Source organism: Triticum aestivum, chromosome 4A (assembly GCF_018294505.1).
Source record: "Triticum aestivum cultivar Chinese Spring chromosome 4A, IWGSC CS RefSeq v2.1, whole genome shotgun sequence".
In the NCBI taxonomy this organism is placed as follows: Eukaryota; Viridiplantae; Streptophyta; class Magnoliopsida; order Poales; family Poaceae; genus Triticum; species Triticum aestivum.
Window position 1 is genome coordinate 733,937,403 of NC_057803.1, and position 21,407 is coordinate 733,958,809.

Genomic DNA, 21,407 nt, shown 5'->3' on the forward strand with positions numbered 1-21,407 from the left:
ACAGTTATTAATTACCTATGAGCCACGAATTCACGTTAGTTCACCAACACTAATTAAATCCTCAGTTTTAAATCCGTTAGTTCATCAACCCCATCTCTCTTCTCCTTCCTCCCAAACCTTTAATTCTCCTCTTATTATTAGTTTTCAGATCCAGTATGGTTGATGGATCAGATGTGGAGGTATATCCCTGAGTGTTTGAAGAAAGGAAGCCGCCATGGAAACCCGAGGTTCCGATATGAGGAATTACGTTGGACTAATTGCACCGCAACTCACACTCCAAACCCTATTCAAGTTCATGTCCTGAGCGAGAAACTAGTAAGTCGCCTTGATACATAACATCTCATCAAGGAAAACTAGGTATTCACGTGTCTATATTTCAGCACTTCTCCTCTCTTTATCAGATTATACGTTTTGGGGAGTGGAGGAGAAGCAGATAGGTGTTCGGCATCGCCTAAAGTGGCTCCCCAATAGTAGGTTTTTGTTAAACTGCATATACATCAAGCACCCACGACCCAGTTTACATAGACTGTTTATTGGAAACTTTACACCTATGTCTTCCCATGCAACCTAATTTGCTAGACAACGGAATTAGTTGACTGTTCCTATGGAGAGAATTTCTATTTTGTATGTTTCTTCGACGAGTAAACGCTATTTCTTGGAGTATCTGTGTGGTACCATGGAATATATAGTGCATAATCTTTCCATGATAGATCAGTAAGATTTTAAATTGTCACACATGCAAAAAGTAAAGCTAGATGTATGGCGTACTTAGTCATCCACGCATATGAAACTTTCCTGCAAATATAATAATGAAATCCATATTGCCTAGGTTTATTTCTAATAATGTGCATGATCTTTACTTTTTAATTCCAATGTTATGATTTTAGAGATGCTACCTATATTAATATATTGTCAGCTACAATATCAGACTGCCCTCTTAGTGATTTCCATATTTGAAGGCCGGAGCTATTTGCATTGATAATGATCAAAATATTGTCGGCTAATTTTGTTTTCTAAAATTAGTAGATTTCTGTGTTCCATTGTGCATAATAGAATGTTTAGACGATCACAACATATCTACTTAAGGAAACAGTACTCCAGAACAGGAACTGTAAAACAACTATATCTACTTCTGAAAACAATACTCTAGAACATGAACTGTAAAATAATTATATCTCCTTCTGAAAACAGTACTATAGAACAGGAACCGTAAAAACTATTACGTGAGCAAACTTAAGCACTACCATACTATTTGTAAATAGATTGCAAATATTATGTACAGTCTTCATCCAGAATTTTCAAGTGATTTTAACTACATCCAATTCCAGGATGGTCAGTTTATTGATAACAGTTTTGGCTTTTGTAGGTATGGAATCAATTCTCCTCTCCATAGGTTTCTACCTCTCCGAATTCCTCTTCATGTTGCCCGATAATTACATCATTTTCTTTGGGAATATCAATGTATAGATCCATTGTTTCTTGGTACGATGCACATGCACTTATGTTTGTTTCTTTGACTCATTCTGTATTGCTATCTTGCTATGCTTAGAAAACTAGAATATACTAATTTGAAATTACCCAATACATCTTTTATATGTCCTCTTGCATAAATGGCTGAATCCAGAATCTATACTGATGACAAAATATAGCAGCTGTTAGTGTCATTTCTCCTAAGAAGGCTAAGCGATCAGAACTTTTGGCTTGAGTACCATAGAAGTTGCTTACTGATCTAGCATTTTTGGGTTTTATAGCAGTGTGACAATAATCCTTTGATTTCCTGACTTAACTGAAATCTTACAGTTTCATACCACATTTTAATAATCATGCATTTGGATGAGGACGACATTATCTCGTACATTAATTCTGCACTCATGTTTGCAGTTGAACACAATAACTGATTTTTTTTGTTTCAAAAAGACTAACTGAAATTGATAAGTACGCAATAATTTCTACCCTTCAGCATGACTAAAATGTTGCGAGTTACTACTTCAGATAAGTAACAACTATCTTATTTTCTATATGTAAAACACATGTGGAGATGTCGCTCTGGCTGAACCATCTATTTCCACATTACCAGCCCCAGGCTTCCGTCACCACATTCTAGGTATCCAGGTACTAACCTATATCAAGACACGAGCTTCTCTGACAGATTGACTCCACTGATTGTAACAAAGCATATGTGTGGCCATGATGCATACCTTATACATCTTGGCATGAGATTCGATTCCCTTATGTGATACAATTAGATGCTACTTTTCCTATAGATGTACTGGTATCTGCAGCTTACATTGACTGCTCCCCTTCAGCTACCTGATAGCTCACTGGCATGCTCACCAATTGTTCTTTCAAAACGACAATCTGAATCTACTCTATTTTTTATATGTGTTACTAAGTACTAGCTGCGATTATTTTCTTTCTAGCACTGAAATTTTATTATCATTAGGCTTTTGACACACTAAGGTCTGCGATGATCTTAATCTTTCTTTGTGAAATTTATGCATCCAGGTCACATAGTATTGGTAATTCTTGCTAGATCTTCTTAGTTTTATCTTAATATAGATATATACTGGAAGTAAGACTGTTTTAGTAAATATCTTTCACATGTTTTATTCTACTGTCTATTTAAATAGTGTTGGGTGCTCCCATCACCTATTACTTTTTGCATATGAAATATCACAATTGGTTGTTCAATGTTTCCACGTAGAAAACGATTTAAGTATAGACATCCGATCTGCGTATTGCAACAACAGCCAATTCCTAGACTAGATTATATCGATCGCACCAAACTCGGTTTGGATTAAATTTGCATCGAGTGGTCAGGAGTAGAGAAGAGGCCATGGTCGACAATGGCAATTGAGGAAATGGATATATGTGGCTTTAAGTTTGTAGGAAGTTGTATACGACCGGAGCAAGTTGTAATATCTCGTGCAAAAATACCTAGGCTAAGAGTTTCATGTACCTAGATAGTTGCGCTTTATTTCCTGGGACAACATGCCCTTAATGAACATATCATGCCGTTAATCATTACTTCTAATTCTGAAAATTAACATATAATACATTGGTGCCCCTATATCTTGCCTTGACACTTCCAAGACATGTTTGTTTCGTAGATACATGAAGATACATCATGGCCTCTTGCTGGAAATAGCAGCAGCAGTAGCGCTCACCTCGGGTAACCAATTACCATCAAAATATTGGGAAATTGTGTATGTAGTTATTTATGGTTGAATTTCCTGATCAGCATATTTCGGGCAGTTAGTGGAGACCTCATCACTATGTAGAATATTTTTCTACATATAGGCTCACTACTATTTTGTTAAAGACGACATCATTGTCGACCAAATATTTCCCTTTCTATCCATGATACATGATGTTGTTTATTATAAGGATTTAAATAGGTTAATTGATTAAAAGTGGAACCTGTATTGCGTTTTCATATCTGAGTCATATTTCAGATCATATTTTTGTAGTTGGCCACATGCTACATCATGCTTATACATATATACATACTAAATTCTATAGCATATTTCCTGCAACGAAGCAGATACAAAAGAAAGTAAAAAAAGGATACAAATATACATTCTTTATTAACAACCTCCAAATTTATATTTGGGCTCTTGGTCAGTTCAGTAGTGTATGGTGCATTGTTTTTTTGTATTGCTGTTATGTAACTAAAATATTAACAACTGGCAAATCTATATATTGGCCCATGGGGCCCATTGACAATCCAAGAGTAGATGATGTATGGTTGTTTCGTATGTGTGCTATGTCACTCAAATATTATGAAAATCTACTCACATTAGAAAAACGCATGCATATGATTGAAATTAAAGAATGCATGGGTCTCTATTTCTATATACTCCCTCTGTCCCTAAAGATGGCATATAAATTCATTTTAAAAGTCAACTATCTCAAATTTGACAAAGTATATTGAAGAATAAATCAACAATATATTAACAATATATATTGGATACAATGATATTGATTTGGTATCGTTTATCTTCATATTTCTGTATAAATACTTCGTCAAACTTACAAAAGCATTGACTTATCGACTCAGTTTATCTATTTGAGTCTAAGGATGAAGTAACTTGCAACATTCAAAAAAATTCATGTCCCGTTGTCCTTAATTCCCATGGCAATGTGCATGAACTTTTATGGGTAGCTACGTATCAAGCTGAGTACTAGCTAAGTACTTGATCAAATGAATAACACTATCCATATTATAATATTTTAGAATAAAAAATTCCACTGGAGGAGTATATGTGACTTTAAACCTGATCATAATTTTGTTGTTTGTTCTACTGTATTTTACTGGACACCTTTAGAGAATATTAGTAAGTTTCTACCAAACAACACTATAAGCTCTTACCCAATTTCTTATATTGACCATTCTTCTACTTAGTTGCAAAAGTTTTAGAGGATCTAAATAATTTTCTTATAAAGTCCATTTCTCTGCTTAGATGCAATGGTCTAATATGGCATGTTATTTGTAAAAAATAATATTAATCACAAGGATATTCTTATTCAACAATGCTAGCCCGTGCAAATGTATATACATTGATGTATTCTCGTGCAAAGAGTTGAAGCGAGACTTTTTAATTAAATAATAAACCTATTTTTTAGCACAAGCACATGCTAGGTCAGCTGGTTGGGGCCTTTGGGGTCATGAGTTCTAATCTCATAAAGCACAGATATTTTTTGCTACTCCTTAGTCTGTAGTGCATGCTCTCCTAACATGTTTTATTTAACATATATAGCAATTTTAAATGGGGTAAACACACACACACACACACACACACACACACATATTTGCTACTCCTTAGTCTTTAGGAAAAAAAAGTGCACTGTAGGCCCTTCTGACATACTTTATTTAACATATCTAGCCAATTTAAATGAGGTAGAAAACACTTAATATTTCAATGCAATTAATTAGGTTAAATGAGGTTATGCCATAAAAAGAACTTTATATTAGTTAACATGAGAACTAATAGCACGGTTGAAACTAAGCATTTTTCTGGTCGAACTACAAATATAAATTATTTTAATCCGAGTTACGGTGGCAAAGTGATAGCATTGATCATCTTAATATATTCTTTGTAACTAATAAAGACCAGGGACCTAAACGGACTGAAAATAGAGTGAACTGGGCCTACTATAGCTGAATGTGGAATACTAAATAGCGCCCAGATGCGCGCGACAGTGGATACAGAAGTTGGACCGAAACCCAACAGATAGAGAGAAAGAAGAGGGACTTAATACTTGACCACGGGTTATTTAAAAAACATCAGGAGCTTTTTATAATACTATGACGGCTGAAGTGTAGAAATACCCCATACTTTATTAGTTTTTAACTGTTTATTTTGGTAAATAGTTTCATATAAGGGTTATCTGAGCTTGCAATTCAATTGAAAAAAATAAACTCAGCTTACATTGTACTGACGGCTTTCTCTTTGCCAGTTTTCTCCTCCAAAAGCAAACGGACGTTACAATGAGAAGCAGTAGTGCAGCAGCTATAGGCAGTGTAATGGCCAAGACCAAACCTGTCCTCCTATGTCTTGTTTGTCCTGCAAACAAATACAGTAATATGTGGACTTGAGACGAGGCGCATCTTAATCATAGCCACCAATCAAGCAGCAAGGAACAATCATAAGTGCCAGCGGGAGGTGTCAGTTGTGTTTCCGAAACTCACCTTCTCCGGTTGCGGCCGGCGCCGGCGCCGGCAAAGGCGGCAACACGGCCGGGACTTGTAGCAGTGGGTGCCCAGAGAAGAAAGAATACGTCACGAACCGGAAGTTGCAGCGCACACCGAAGACTCTCCCGCCTGGCTTCCCGACAAAATACTCGGGGGTAAATTCCCCAATTATGTGCCGGAGGCAGGTCCGGCAGTCGGCCACCGTCATGTCCGGCGTGCACTGCGCCAGCGAGTAAATCTTGGGGTAAGCCTTATTGTACCCCTCCCCTCCTCTCCTGTGCCGAACTGCCGGGTCGGGTCGGACGTGGATTTTTAGAACATGTGCACCCGGGCCTTGCTATCCTGGTTGTCCAATATTGCTTTAAGATCTGTCCACCACAATTAACTTTCTATATAAATTTTTCTCTTTTTTGCTTCTCTCACGTAGAACATGTCTTGAAGTTCAAACCTTTGCAGCGTGGCAAAACTTTCTATCTAGAATCTAGGATAAATCTTTCAGATTTTTTGTCAGACATAAATATACAAAATATGATTTTTTTTTAATATAGATTCTAGATAGAAAGCTTTGCCACGCTGCAAAGGTTTAGACTTCAAAACATGTTTTATACGAGAGAAACAAAAGAGAAATATGTTTGCATGAATTGTGATGCGCAGAATGGATGGCTAGATAAGGAAGGCCTGGGTGCAGGTGTTCTATTATATGTTTTTGGGGTCTGGACCCTGGCTGCATAGTCGGCGGTGGCGTTGACGAGCCGGCCGGAGGCGGCGTCAAAGGCCGCCGCAGCCCCCGCGCTTACGTTGTTATAGTTAAAAGCGATGAACACCTCCGCGCCGTCTGTCGTCGTTGGCATTGGCGAGGAAGTCGTGGTTGGAGTATTGGAGGATGCAGGTGTCAGACAATCCTTGCAACTACGATCGCCGGAGTTGGGGAAGAGGAAAGTGCGAGAGAGAGAGAGAGGTTTTTGTTGCTGCGCACACTTGCAGCTTTTCTGTTTCTCTTCCATTTATTCAGTCATACAAGATCTAACTGAAAATGAAAAACGGGGCACGGACAGGTCGCGAGTGCTGCAATCCCAACACTCCCCACTCGTCGCCCGTCATGGCGCCGTGACCGTTCAGTCGTGCCATCCCACGATCGGGTCAGGGCGCCGCAAACTTAGCTAGCTACTGCCGAGTCGCAGCTCGGTTATTCTCTAACGAAACTGAAACAAAACTAGCTACTGTCGAAACTGAACCTGTTCGACACCTAAAACCCTACTGAACCTGAAACTGAAGATTATGACAACAATCACCCCCTAATCTGGAGTCTCAGGGGTTCACTTCCACCATGCCGATGCTCGAGCGTAGCTGCTGCAGTCGAACCCGTCCGAGCGGCTTGGTGAACATGTCTGCGAGCTGATGTTCTGTTGCCACAAACTCTAGCTCGATCTTCTTCTTCTCCACGCAGTCCCTGATGAAGTGGTATCGAAGTTCAATGTGATTCGATCTATCATGCATGGCAGGGTTCTTGGCCAGGGAGATTGCTGACTTGTTATCCACCTTGAGCTTTACTGCACCAGTCTCTGTCTCTCTGAACTCGCCGAGCAATCGCGATAGCCAGATGCCCTGACAGGCCGCCATGGTCACCGCGACATACTCGGATTCACAGCTCGAGAGAGCGACGATCTTCTGCTTCTGAGACTGCCAAGTTACTGCGCCGCCTCCAAGGAGAAACAGTGTTCCGGAGGTGCTCTTCCGATCATCAATGTCACCCCCTAGATCACTGTCACTGTAACCAACAAGTTGTGCCGTGCCTTCTCCTCTGGCATACATGCACCCCAGCTGTAGCGTGCCGGCGATGTACCTCAGAATGTGTTTGACGGCGGTGCGATGCTCTTCTGTTGGTGCCTCCATGAAACGCGATACGTATCCGACAGAGAAGGTCAGGTCAGGGCGTGTGTGCACCAAGTAGCGCAGGCTGCCGACGATGCTGCGATACTCTATTGCATCAATTGCCGGTGTCGTGCTCTGCTTGGACAGCTTTAACCGCGGCTCCATGGGCGTGTGGCATATCTTGCATCCTGCCATGCCGCTCTTCTCGAGTAACTTCCGAGCGTACACGCTCTGACTGATGACGATGCTGTGCGCGCTCTGCTTCACCTCAATCCCTAGGTAGAAACTGAGCAATCCAAGATCAGACATCTTAAATAGATTTCGCATCTCACCCTTGCACTTGTTGATCTCCTCGGCGTCTGACCCGGTGATCACCAGGTCGTCCACGTACACGCCGACGACGAGGCGCGAGGTGGCGGTGCCCCGAGCGTATACAGCGTGCTCTGACGGGCACCGCGTGAAGCCCAGCTCAGCCAGGCACGTGTCCAGCTTGGTGTTCCAGGCCCTGGGTGCCTACTTGAACCCGTACAACGCCTTGTTTAGGCGTAGAACCAGGTGCTCCTTGCCAGCGACTTTGAATCCGGGCGGCTGCTGCACGTACACCTCCTCCTTGAGCTCGCCGTTCAGGAAGGCGGACTTGACATCCATGTGGTGAACAGCCCAGCCTGCCTTCGCGGCGAGCGCCAGCAGCATCTGCACGGACTCAAGGCGAGCCACCGGCGCGAACACCTCATCATAGTCGATGCCGTGCTGTTGGACATAGCCCTTGGCCACCAGACGAACCATGTGCTTGAGCACTTCTCCTTGAGCGTCCTTTTTTACTTTGAAAACCCACTTCAAACCGATCGCGCGGTGCCCCGGCGGGAGCGTGGTGAGATGCCAGGTTTGGTTGTCTTCGATCGAGGCCATCTCCTCGATCATGGCTCGCCGCCAGTTCGCCTCCTGCTCCGCTTCTGAGAACAAGGCAGGCTCCTCTGCGGCGAGGAAGTGCAGCTCCTCATCAGGGTCATCTGCCGGACCGAAATCCAGCACATGCTGCAGGGTGCGCAAACGGTGCTCGCGCTCCACATCATCAGCCGCGTCGAGAACGTTGTCGCTGAACGACGTTGGCGGTGACACCAGTTCCACCCCTCCTGGGCTGACCGGTGCTGGAGTGGCCTGCCTTGGGGATGATGATGCTGCAGACGACGTTGCTGGGGACGTTGGTGGCGTGGATGGAGACGAGGTGGCTGCTCCATCTTCTTCTGACGCTCCTGGAACTCTACTCGCAAGGTGTTCGATCACAAACGTGTCGGCGCCGCTGAACGAGTTCACGACGTCCTTCTCTGCAGTCCAGTCCCACCGAGCCCCCTCGTCGAAGACAGCGTCACGGGTGACGTGCACGCGCCTTGTTGCAGGGTCGTAGGCTCGGTAGCCCTTTGTTCCTTGCTCGTAGCCGACGAAGATCATGGGTCGGCTGCGGTCGTCAAGTTTCTTTAGGCCGGGACGCGTGTCCCTGACGTGCACCACGCATCCGAAAGTGCGTAGGAAATGCACACATGGTTTGCGCCCGTGCCACGCCTCGAATGGCGTCTGCCCATCCAGGCTCTTCGTCGGCGACCGGTTCAGAAGGAACATAGCCGTGGTGACCGCCTCGCCCCAGAACTCGCCAGGCACGCCCCCTGCCTTCAGCAAGCTCTGGGCCATGCCCACCACCATGCCGTTGCGCCGCTCAACCACGCCTTTTTGTTGCGGCGAGTATGGCGCAGTGAGGTGCCGTGCCACGCCAAGTTCAGCACAGTAGGCCGTGAATGAGCCCGATGTGAACTCGCCGCCCCGATCTGTTCGCAGCGTCTTCAGCTTGCGTCCGGACTCGGACTCCGCGCTCGCCTGGATGCGCTGGATTGTTGCGGCCGCCTCGTCCTTGGATGCGAGTAGCACAAGCCACATGTAGCGCGTCGCGTCGTCCACCAGGAGAAGGAAGTACTTCTTCCCGCTTGGGGTCGCCGGCGTGATCGGCCCGCAGAGGTCGCCGTGCACCAGCTCGAGCCGTTCCACGACACGATACTTCGCCTGCTGCGTGAAGCGCGAACGATGCCTGTCGCTGCTTGCCGGCCAGGCATGCGTCGCACAACTGATCCGCCTTCTCGATCAGAGGCATCCCGCGCACCATGCCCTGCCGCGCCAGCTTGCGCAGGGCGTCGAAGTTCAGGTGTCCGTAGCGAGCATGCCACGTCCACGCCTCATCTGATCCACTCTGGGCTGCAAGGCAAACGGGCTGTGCGATCTGGAGAGCTATGGTGTACAGGAGATTCGGTGATCTGGTTACCTTGACGAGCAGACGGCGTTGTCGGTCGCGCACGCGGAGTACACCTCCCTGGATCAGAACCTAGCAGACACTCTCATCGAGCTGGCCCAGGCTGATGATGTGTGTGCGCAGGCGGGGAATGTAGTACACCCCCGTGATCGCGAGGTGCTCGCCAGTCTTGCACACTAGGAGGATCGTCCCACGACCGCAGATGCTGACGACGGAGCCGTCGCCGAACTTGACGCTCCCATGAACGCCCGTGTCGAGCTCGGAGAACGCCGATCGATCGCCTGTCATATGGTTGGACGCGCCCGTGTCCAGGTACCACCGCCCGCCGCGGGTGCCATCCTCGGCCCCGAGGTTGACTTGTACCGAATTCTCGACGAGGTGGACTGGTGCCTCGTGCATGTCGTTGCCGCCGCTCTCGAACAGACCACAGACCTGGGCCATCAGCAGCCCAGGTTCTTCATCCTCCGCACCTGCCTACGCGAGATTGGCCTGCTCATTGACGCGGTTCTTGCACTCACGCGCCCAGTGCCCTACCTGCTTGCAGTAGTGGCGGATATCCTTGGATCTATCTCCGCTGCTAGTGCTGCGTCCCGCGCTCTGGCCACGGCCTCCACGTCCGCGGCCGCGTCCACGGCCGCGCCCGTTGCTTCCTGACGAGCCGTCGCCCTCTCGCAGCTTGAGGCGCGCAAACCACTCCTCCTCTGTGAGGAGCAGTCTGCCGTTGCTGTCCCCGGCGCCAGGCGCCGCGTCCAGCTCGTATCTCTCCTCAGCGGCCTTGAGCCGCCCGAACAACTCCTCGAGCGCCAGTGTGTTGAGGTCGACCAAGGTCTCGATCGCGCACGCCATCTGCGAATACGCCTTGGGGACGACCGAGAGAAACTTGCGGACGACGGCGGGCTCGCCGATCTTGTCTCCTAGCAACTCAAGTTGAGTGACCAGAGAAGACAGGCGCATACCAAAATCGTCGATGCTCTCGCCGTCGTTGAACTTGATCGCCTCGTACTGACGGCGCAGTGACGTTGCCTTGGCCTCACGCACACGTGCTACGCCCAGCCGCATCGTCTTGATCGTGCCCCAGGCGTCCTTCGTCGTGGGCTTCACGGCAAGCGTGGACGCCATCTCCGGCGGCACAGATCGCAGCAGGCACTCCATCGCCGTGCGGTCTGTCTCGCGCTCTGGAGTCCCGTCGTTGACGGCGACCCAGAGCTGGCGCGCCTCCAGCATGACTTGCATCAGGAGGGCCCAATCCGCGTAGTTGGTGCGCGTCAGCATGGGACAGGCCCCACCGGTGTCGCGGACGACGCGCTGATGTACGACCACGGCGCCACCGCCGCTGTTCCCTGAATCCACGATGCTCTTCCCCGGGCTCCCCGGGCTGTCAGGTCCAGTCATCTCCACAGGCCACCAGGAGAACAAGCTCTGATGCCAATTGTCAGACAATCCTTGTAACTACGATCACCGGAGTTGGGGAAGAGGAAAGTGAGAGAGAGAGGTTCTTGTTGCTGCGCACACTTGCAGCTTTTCTGTTTCTCTTCCATTTATTCAGTCATACAAGACCTAACTGAAAACGAAAAATGGGGCATGAACAGGTCGCGAGTGCTGCCATCTCAACACTCCCCACTCGTCGCCCGTCATGGCGCCGTGACCGTTCAGTCATGCCATCCCATGATCGGGTCAGGGCGCCGCAAACTTAGCTAGCTACTGCCGAGTCGCAGCTCGGTTATTCTCTAACGAAACTGAAACAAAACTAGCTACTGTCGAAACTGAACCTGTTCGACACCTAAAACCCTACTGAACCTGAAACTGAAGATTACGACAACAGCAGGGGTTGTCGAACATGGTGGCGCGCATGTTGAAGGCACAGAGCTGCTGAGCGTTCTGGAAGGCGGTGGCGCCGCACGCCGCGCAGGAGGAGGCGTTGGTGTCGCCGCGGCAGAGCGCGAGAGCGTAGACGACGTCTGGTGCCGTACCGGCCGAGCCCTTGGCGAAAAGGGCCGGGGACGCCGAGGCGTTCCTGGGGAAGCCGCTGGCGAGGACGCGTATGTTGGCTTGGTAGGCGCTGCCCTCGGTGTAGTTCCCGGCGGTGGTGTCGCAGAGCTGCCACGGCAGCGGCTGTGCGACGGTGAGTGGCGCGAGGAGGAGAAGGGCGGCGAGGTTGTCGAAACGAGCAAGGGGGCGTCGCTTGCGCATGAGCATGACCACCATCGTCATGGAGCCGAGGGGAGGTTATGGAAGAGCGAAGAAAAAGGTATCCTCCAGTAAGTAAATAGAAGAGCGACAACTGTAGATTGACATCCGACAGACGGCGAAGAACGAACTGTTGCTGCCTTGGCGCAGCAGGCGAAAAAAGTAGGGTGAGTACAGTGATCAGGAGAAAATGAGCGCACGCGGTTAGGCACATGGAATTGGTCAAGTGAGGTGGCTTCTGATTTATTTCTCTGTATTTTTCTTCATCAGGTATTCTGGTATAGTGTACTGATGGTACGGTGATGGATAGCTACGGCCTAACCCGACGGTCAGGATCCATCACAAAGAAAACTTGAAGACACGTTGGCTTTTAACAGAACAACAAATATTTATTTTTTACAGGTTTTATTCCGAGCTACTGCGCTGATTCGTATGTGGTCGTTACTCACTCTGACGGAGGCCAGGGAGCGTTTGGTTATTGGATCTGTCTAGTGGAAGATGGTAGGGCGGGATATCTTCAACCGGTTTGATGGTGGTCATGTAATAGGATAGGCAATTAGTTACCTATCTTTGTTATGCCTGCCGGTTGTGGCTTTTGGGCCATTTGTTTTTAGCGTTGTGGCTCTTTGTGAGTTTGCCGTTATTTTGTTTTCAGACTATAAGACCTTGTTGAATTTCTTTATTTATCTATAAATGTGGCCGTATGCATCGTTGTATTGTTAAGAAATGTACGTAGCTATCTACTGCCGAAAATGTTAGAAAGAAACATATCATCTAAAACTGAATGCTAGGTACTTCATTGATACTTCCTTCGGAGGCCAAAATTTGCAGGTGTTAGTGCATCTCTTTACTGCTAATGTTATACTATTTACTACAAATCAGAATGTTCGAGCATTTTCTTGCAGATACAAGGATGCTACCTACTTCTTGGGGGCTAACCAACTGCTTGCAAAATTCAGCTCCTCACCGGAACCTGCATCCATTCATCTTTGGTAGCGGTAACTTTCTAATAAGCTTCATGCCTGTCTTTTATGTTCCAAGAGATCAAAATACCACCACATATGCTCAGCGAATCGGCGCTGCGTCCATCCAGTTGAACAAACTCTCGTTATTCTTCGGAGATTATGTCTAGGGTCCTCTAGCTTCTGCGCAAGGCCTCCCTCACAGGTCACTAGAATGATTCAGGTTACTCATAAATAGACCCAGCAGCTCCCATGATATGCAATAAGTTCCATTATCTCTTTTGCACTTTCGAACTGACGTTATTCAATCTTGTAGAAGTGCATGCCCTTTAACATGAACATACTAGTCGACAGATTTTTACAAAAATTAGAATGATTCAGGTAACATATAAACAGAATGCCCAAATGAAGTTTGCTTAGCTCCATCGGCTTTCTCGAGCAGCTATTAGACGACACATTGATGCATGCTTATTTCTATACAGCGTACAATTCTTTTTTAGAGGTTAATATAGCAGAGAGTAACAAGAGGGCTGGAATTCCAAAAACAGAGTAGTCTGCTTGCTTTTCCAAAACCAGAGTACGCGGTGATTCTGATTAAATTCGGAAGAAAAAGAAGGCAGATGACGATGCACATCTCAACCCCGTAATCAGGTGGATGACGTCCATACATAGACTCCGGTCCCTTGCTAGTGATTTTCAGTCCCGGCAAGGATATCCCCGTCATGGCCCCGCTGCGTCCACCATGGCTGACGACGCCGGTCCAGTAGCAGTGGCCAGCGTAGCCGGCGTGGTCCCATGACACAAGCTAGGGATCTCCCCACTCTTGCTTGAAAGCTAGGAGGGTGGCTAGAACGCGGGAGGTTGGTTGGGAGCTCATAAATATACTCTTGGGGACTGGGGGTGACTGGGGAACTGGGCTCATAAATACACCGAGGCGTGCATTCATAATGGGTGCTCGACATTCTTCTTGTGGGCAGTCCCATGGGCCTTTCATAGAGCTTTATAGCAGTCGCGACATCGCCGCCTATTTTGGCTTATTTTTGCGGTGATATTATGGACTCTTTTGACGACTCGTAATAAGATGATGATTGATGAAGTCTTTGCGAGGAAGGCATCCGACTCCTTCGAATTCCTTGCTTTCCTGCAGCACTAGCACCTGCTCTCAAGGCAGCGTGATTGCGACCGACTCGACCTCATGGTGGATGCGCTCCGGGCTTTGGTGCGGCGGCTATTGTCAGTGTAGTGCTGCTATGTGGCTGCCACTGTGTGGCTTTTTTTTTTAATTATTTCTCATATGTTTTCTTGGACTTGATTGTGTTGTGGCTACAGCCATCGTCATTCGAGTGATGTTCAGATATGGATTGTATGGACCGTTGCTTTATTTATAAAGCGGAGCGAAATCCTATATCGAGATATCTTGTCCGGCCGTGAGGTGGGGACTCCATGCTTCGGTTAAGCAATAAAGCGGCATCATTAGTGACCAGTGGAGCTCGCCTAGTCAAGCAGGTCGTCGGCTAAATGAGGTAGACATACGGTTAATATCTTACAAGGAAGTAGTTATAGTATTCTGTGGCAATTTCTAGTACCACGATACAAGTAAGTATCCGATCCACAGCAGAGAGATCACATCATCCCTTAACATACACGCAATTAAATAGCAACTTCCAACCGGGCAACCGCCTTTCCGTTAGTCACTTATCGAGTCTATTTTGGAGTTATAAAAGACGGTTTCTATAGTATGCCCTGTGGCAACGCACGGCTAATTACCTAGTATAGAAACAAACACGGAATTTGCGTTCAATGCAGCTCACTGTTTAACTCGACAGAGATGCGCGTCCAAATCTGTTCTATACCCGTGAACTTCAAATCATAGCGCACATTCACATGGTAATGGTACTTCTCAGCTTCTGCAACAAATTGATTGTTTTTGGATAAATATATGCATGGTGTTTATTCCTAAGATAAGCCACCAGTGAATTCATTCCCGGACAAATCCAGGAGATACAGCGCAGGAAGCAACGCGATGCTGTCAAATGGAATCGCGCCAGACAACCTGTTGTTGCTCAGGTCAAGACTGCTGAGCTTCTGCAACAAATTGACTGATTTTGGTATGGGCCCATTTAGTTGGTTACCGGACATCCACAACTTCCTAAGGTTGGGAAACTTGCTCATGTCGGCCGGCAGCTCGCCGGAGAGCAGGTTGTTCTCTGCCTTGAACACGTTTAACCCGGGTGCTGAAGTTGGCAAGGAGCAGGAGAACTTGTTGTTGCCCATCTCAATCCACGAGATGTTCTCACATATACTGGCCGGTAAGGACCCGGTGAAACCATTGTTATGTATGCTCACATTGGTCAACATCGGAAATGACCATATCTTTGCTGGGAACTCGCCGGAGAAGCTGTTGTTGGACAGCATGATGTTGTCCAGCAGGATGCAGTCGCTCAGCTCTTCGGGAGCTGGCCCGAGAAGTTGTTGTTGAAGACGACAAGGCCGTAGAGTGCCCCGTTGGTGCAAAGTGACTCCGGTAGTGGGCCTGACAGGTTGTTGTTGCAGACCTCGAGGTTTCCAAGCGGCGAGTGCTTCCCAAGCTCTGCCGGGAGCTCACCGGAGAGCTTGTTTTCAAATAGCCTGATGTCCCTGAGATTGGGGAGCATCGCTATGCTTGCTGGAATGGTGCCGGCGAGCTGGTTGGTGTACATGAATAGCATGCTCAGGTTCTTGAGGTCACCAATGTCTTCCGGTATTTCTCCAGTGAGCTGGTTCGACGACACGTCAAGCTCTATCAAATTCACCGCCGTCATTTTGCGCGGCAGTTCACCGGTGAGCCCACAGCTGAAGAGATACAACTTCTCGAGCTTTGGGTGCCGCCAGACCCACGCCGGGATCTCGCCGGAGAGATTGTTCTTGGTTATAGCGATTACCTGGAGGTTCACTAGTCTCGAGTAGGCCTTCGGGATCTCACCGGTCATGTTCACGTCAGACATCCAGAGGAAGCTCAGTTTGGTCAGCTTGGCGAACTCCGCCGGCACGAACAGGTTAGAGGCCAGCGTAAGCTCCTCGAGCCTGGCGAGCTTGCTTATCTCAGCCGCTGGGTATGCTCCCGTGAACTGGTTGGTGTCAAGAATCAGCGACCTCAGCGCCGGAAGCCCAGCCACCACGGGCGGCACGATGCCACCGAAGTAATTTGCCGACAGGTTGAGGTGCTCCATGGCCGGGGACAGGCGGTTGATGTCATCTGGGAGGACCCCGTGGAAGGCGTTGTAGGAGAGGTCGAGGAAGCGAAGCTGGGAGCAATTGTAGAGCGGGGAGCCGGGGAATTCGCCGGTGAGGTTGTTGAAGGAGAGGTCGACGCAGGTGAGGCTCGGCAGGTCGCACAGACGCTCGGGTACCTTGCCGGTAAGGTTGAGCTTCGGCAAGGATATACCTGTCACGGCCTCGGCGTGTCCATCGACGGTGCTGGGGACTGACGAGTGGAGCTGGGCTCATATACGCCGAGGAGTGCATTCATGGTGGGTGCTCGACATTGTTCCATGGGCTCTGTCCTGTCGGACCGTGAGGTGGGAAGTGGAGCTCGCCTTGTCAAGCAGGTCGTCGGCAATTTCTACTATGTACCACAATAAAAGTAATTAAGTACCCGATCGACAATATACACGGTTCAGGGCAGCAGAGAGATCACATCATCCATTAATACACGCGCCTTTAAATAGCAAGTGTGTAATATTCTTTACTACATTTTTCTTTACGAGTGGAGCTCTTGCCTGTTCAAACAGTCTCTAGAGTCTAGAGTCGTCGGTCAATGGTCATCGGCGACGAGTGGACGAGACGAGTTGATGTTTAACTAAATGAGGTAGACATGCGCTAATATCTTGAAATGGCAGGTCTATGAGGTTCCCTTGGTAATTTGGAGCTTCCAACCCAGCAAAACAGTTGTTCACACAGTTCAACCATTATGGCCTGGCGAGAACTTCGTTCACAACTCAACAAATATTCGCTTGTGTTTTGTAGGTTCAGTTGTAACAAGACAAAAAGATTGATCTTCCATACCTGCAAAGACTGAATTTTATGACCATCAGAGCGTCAAAAGTACTACTACCAGATAAATAGCTCTCCACTGCCAAAAAAATTCAGAAAGATACATCGCATCTAAAACTGACCGCTACCTACTCCATCCATCCAGTAATATAAAATCGTTTTTGACACCAGTGAAGCGTCAAAAACGCTCTTATATTATGGGATAAAGGTACATTGGTGCATCCTTCAGGGGCCAATTTTTTGCAAATCTTAGTGTAGAAAATATTGGATGCCTAGAATATTGTGTTGTATTGATCTGATCCGGGTGCGCGGTATATATAGAGTACAATGAGGAGAGAGACTTGGAGTACAGGGCAAGTCGTGCATGTTTAATCTTATTCTATCTCTAAATCCTAATCTCTATCATTAAACCCAATATATATTTTAACATCCCCCTCAGTCGTAGGGTGCGTGAAGCGGACGATTTACGACTGAATTTGAAGTCGTGGGCTTATGTCGTCTTCTCCGCCGCGCCATCATCAACTGCGTTTCTAATGGGTCGGCACAGGGCGGTGACTACATCCCCTTCTGGTGCCTCCCTCGTCTCTCCTCTATTCCCTCTCGCAGTCACAACAGAAGTGGCGTGGATGCTGGTGACGACGCGGATGTTGTTGACTGGAGTTGTTGCTGATATGTTGCTGTAGATGGAACCCCGTATTTCGATGGTTGTGTAGCCGATTATGATGTAGTCGTGGTCGATGTAGTCATATCGATGGTGTAGTCGTCGTGGATAATGAAACCGCACAAAGGCAGAGGCGCAAAAAAAATGGACTATGTCGTGGATGACGGAGCTGCAGTCGTGGACGATACACCTTGCAGATGTCAGAGGGTGCCGTCTGTGATGAGTCCATTGGTTTTGCCAGGACCTGAGGAAACCCATCGAGCACACATCAGTTTTGCAAGAACAGTGTGGCTGTGTAGGGGTCGTTGCTATAGTGATGCCGTGTCGGTGCAGTCTTTGCCGTCCTGGATGACGCGGTCGATGCCGTTGTCGTGATGCGTCGTTGCCGTCGTCGAGGTCCCGTCTTGTAGAAAAGTTAATCAGAGGACGCTAGGTGTCCATCTTGTGGACGAGGCAGTGGCGGTGTGTTGACGAAGATGTTGATGAAGACCGCGTTGATGAAGACTTTGGCGATGAAGTGTCGGAATTGCAGCGGCGTGTTGACGATGATGCGTTGCTTGGAGACGTCCCTCGTGGCGACGAGGTGTCGATGCCGTGTTGTGCCGAGAAGTCGATGAAGAATTGCACGCTTTCCACACTGGCCTGAGCGTGTGGATGGTGCATGTGGTAGTCGCTTCTCTAGATGTGCTCGATGAAGAAAAAATATCTTGGGCGTGGTGTAGTCGTACAACTTGTGTGTAGACCGGCTTGATGAAGGTCGATGCAGATGCGCGCGGGCGTTCTCCCTCCCGTGATCGATGCGCGCAGCTGGTGCTGGTTCGCTCGGTGAAGACGGTTGATGCAGATGTTCTTGGTGCGGATATGTCAATCGCTCCGTGCAGACGTATGGTCAAATGCAGTGGCGCGGGTTGCATAGCAGCTGCTAGGGTTTGCTCGGAGTATCTTGCGGCTGGCTCGTCCATGGATCGGCGCGCGCGTATAATCGAAGATGAGGCGTACGCTGATGGAACGAAGCCGGCGGGTGCTTTTGGTGCCTTCCCGTGGTGATGCGTGCATGGCATCTTGTTTTGCACGTGGATGGATGTACTTTGGCGATGAAGCTGGAGGCGCCGTAGCCGCGTTGTCGATGCAAATTGGATTAAACCCAATACGCGTGTGTCGTCGTCCCGCGGGCGCAACGCGCAAGTCGATGCAGGTGCAGTTACGAGGGACCTGAGGTCGATGTAGAAAACCGTGCGTGCTGCTCGTTCGGATCAAAGCATCCGCACGTCTTGCCTTAGACGTTGCTGATTCTGCGCTGCTTTCACCTGTTCATGCCCACCGGGCCTGCACGTCGAAGTAGATGGCTCGTGGCGCTCAGTTCCGTGTCTCTTGTCGAACTCGTCGTACGTGGAGGTCTGCTGCGCTTGGCCGCCTTTCCTACCACCGATTTCTGCTGGTTTTTCGTCACCGGATGGGATGTCATCTGGCGAAACGACTCCTTGGCGATCGATCGCGGGAGCGATCGATTCCGATCGCGCTCGTCGTTCCACCTATTCCCTTTCCGTTTCTAGTTTTTTTTTTCCTTTTCTGGAAAGCCCAGTCGTCCGCCTATTCCCTTTTCCCTTTCCATCCCCTCCTCCACTGCAGCTGCCCTGCTGCCCCCTCCTCGGTGAGGCGCCTCACGAGCGCCGCGAGGTCAGCGCGGGAGCCGCGCCCGCACGAGCGCCGCGAGGGAGGTGGCCAATACGGCAAGGCGCCGCGCCCGCACGAGCGCCGTGAGATCAAAGTGCAGCAGCAGCCAATACGGCGAGGCGCAGCGACTGCACGGGCTCCGCGAGGTCCAGGGGCGGAAGCAGCCAATACGGCGAGCGGTGCCTGTCCGGCGACCATACGGCCTCCGCGGCGTGCTCGACCTTGCTCCTACGCCTCCTACCCGGGCTGGACCTCCCCCCGGGCGTCGTCCCCACCCGCATCACCAAGCTCCCCAACGGCGTCCGCGACTCGGCGTCGCCTCCGAGGATTTCCAGGTACTACCCACATCCCCCTCCCCTCTTCCTTCTGATGAGTCCATGGCTGACAGCGGCCACCGTCTCCGAGCTCACGAACACCCAGATTTGACAGGGAGCAGCACAGGGATGGCGATTTTGGCAGCTCTGCTCTGATGATGCCGTCAGAGCACAGCTTGCTCGTTTTCAGCATGAGGAAGAAGATGATTTGACAGGGAGCAGCACAACTTGCTTGTTTTGTTTCTCTGTAGCAAGTTATTCTATAAATACTGAACACTATGCAAGGAAATCAGCAGCTGCCATTGTTCAAGAATGTACTAATTCTCTGAACATTGTTTTGTTTTTCTGTAGCAAATTATTTCTATGAATTCTGAACATTTGCAAAGAAATCAGTAGCTTTCATTGTTAAGAGAATGAGCTAATTCTCTGAAAATCTTTTTTGTTTTTAGCATGAGGAAGAAGATGATTTGACAGGGAGCAGCACAGCTTGCTTGTTTTGTTTCTCTGTAGCAAGTTATTCTATAAATACTGAACACTATGCAAGGAAATCAGCAGATGCCATTGTTAAAGAATGTACTAATTCTCTGAACATTGTTTTGTTTTTCTGTAGCAAATTATTGTATGAATTCTGAACATTTGCAAAGAAACTGTTGCTCCTTTGGATCGATGCCGGAGGCGGGACTGACTGACTCACCGCTGTTTCTTCATCCGCAACACGTTCAGATTAACACCGAGGCTCCCTGCCGTTCACAGCGTCTTGCCAAGTACAATACTACAACCAGGCAAGTAGCTCTTCTTGTATGTGGTGCTGAAGCAATGCCGGCTCCTTTTTTGGCCAAAACCTTCTTGCAAATGATTTAATAAAGTATTTAATCCCATGGTTCATTATTCCGTTTAGTGTAATCTGTCCATTCAAGCATTATCTTGTTCATGCTTTGTTTCAGCAGCGTTTTGTTTGTTTAAAAAAAGTCACACTAACAGTTTTTTCTTTTTCTAATTGGAACAGCTTCTGAGGATCGAGGAGGAGCTGGGCGACGCTGCGGTGTACGCTGGCCTCAAGTTCGCCTGACTTCCATCAAAGTGTAATCATGTTGTACACAGTACACTGTTCTCCATCGGCGTCGACTCCCAAGGTCTGGTTCGGTTCGGTCCGCCCCTTTCGATGCTCCCCATTCATCTGTTTAGCCTCGAAGATTTGCAATTTATTCGTTCGTTTCCAAGCATCGGCAGCAGCTGGCATGACGAGCACTGCACAAGGTCCCTGCTGCCTGCTGACTGTCAATGGCTCCCTTCCCTGCTGCAGGTAGCATCTTCACTTATTCAGTTCAGACATGCAGAGCAAAAAATATGTGGCCAGCTGAATTCTAAATAACGACGTCAGTTCAGACATGTTAAGAGAATCAGCAGATTTCATTGTTAAGAGAATGAGCTAATTCTCTGAAAATCGTTTTGTTTTTCTGTAGCAAATTATTGTATGAATTGTAAACATTTGTGCAAAGATACTGTTGCTCTGAACATTATTCAAACAACAGAGATAGAGCACAGTCTATTGGTATATACATGAGCATTAAGCTAGGAGAATTCTTAGCTAATCCTTGATGAGACATTGGTGTGCTGAATTATCTCTGTTACCCACCATAATTTATTTTTTTATATGAAATATGCATGCTTGTATGTGTTGTCCCATTTTTTAGTACTTGCGGTGTCATCTTCA

The 21,407-nt window shown here is 48.0% G+C and overlaps 2 long non-coding RNA genes and 1 pseudogene across 3 annotated transcripts; 2 read left to right on the plus strand and 1 right to left on the minus strand.

The window, feature by feature from the left end:
• Positions 1 to 14,968: 14,968 nt before the first annotated feature.
• The window catches only part of LOC123084440 (receptor-like protein 52), a 25,683-nt pseudogene continuing 19,244 nt past the window's right edge, over positions 14,969 to 21,407 (minus strand).
• LOC123088433 (uncharacterized) lies at positions 19,329 to 20,475 on the plus strand. 2 transcript variants are annotated; one of them, XR_006441900.1, is made up of 3 exons: positions 19,421 to 19,714; positions 19,809 to 20,266; positions 20,417 to 20,475. It is a non-coding gene; the product is annotated as an uncharacterized lncRNA (long non-coding RNA). The 2 variants fall into 2 exon arrangements; XR_006441899.1 differs by lacking the exon at positions 20,417 to 20,475 and having other exon boundaries at positions 19,329 to 19,714; positions 19,809 to 20,102.
• LOC123088434 (uncharacterized) lies at positions 20,697 to 21,367 on the plus strand. The gene is made up of 2 exons (XR_006441901.1): positions 20,697 to 20,826; positions 20,924 to 21,367. It is a non-coding gene; the product is annotated as an uncharacterized lncRNA (long non-coding RNA).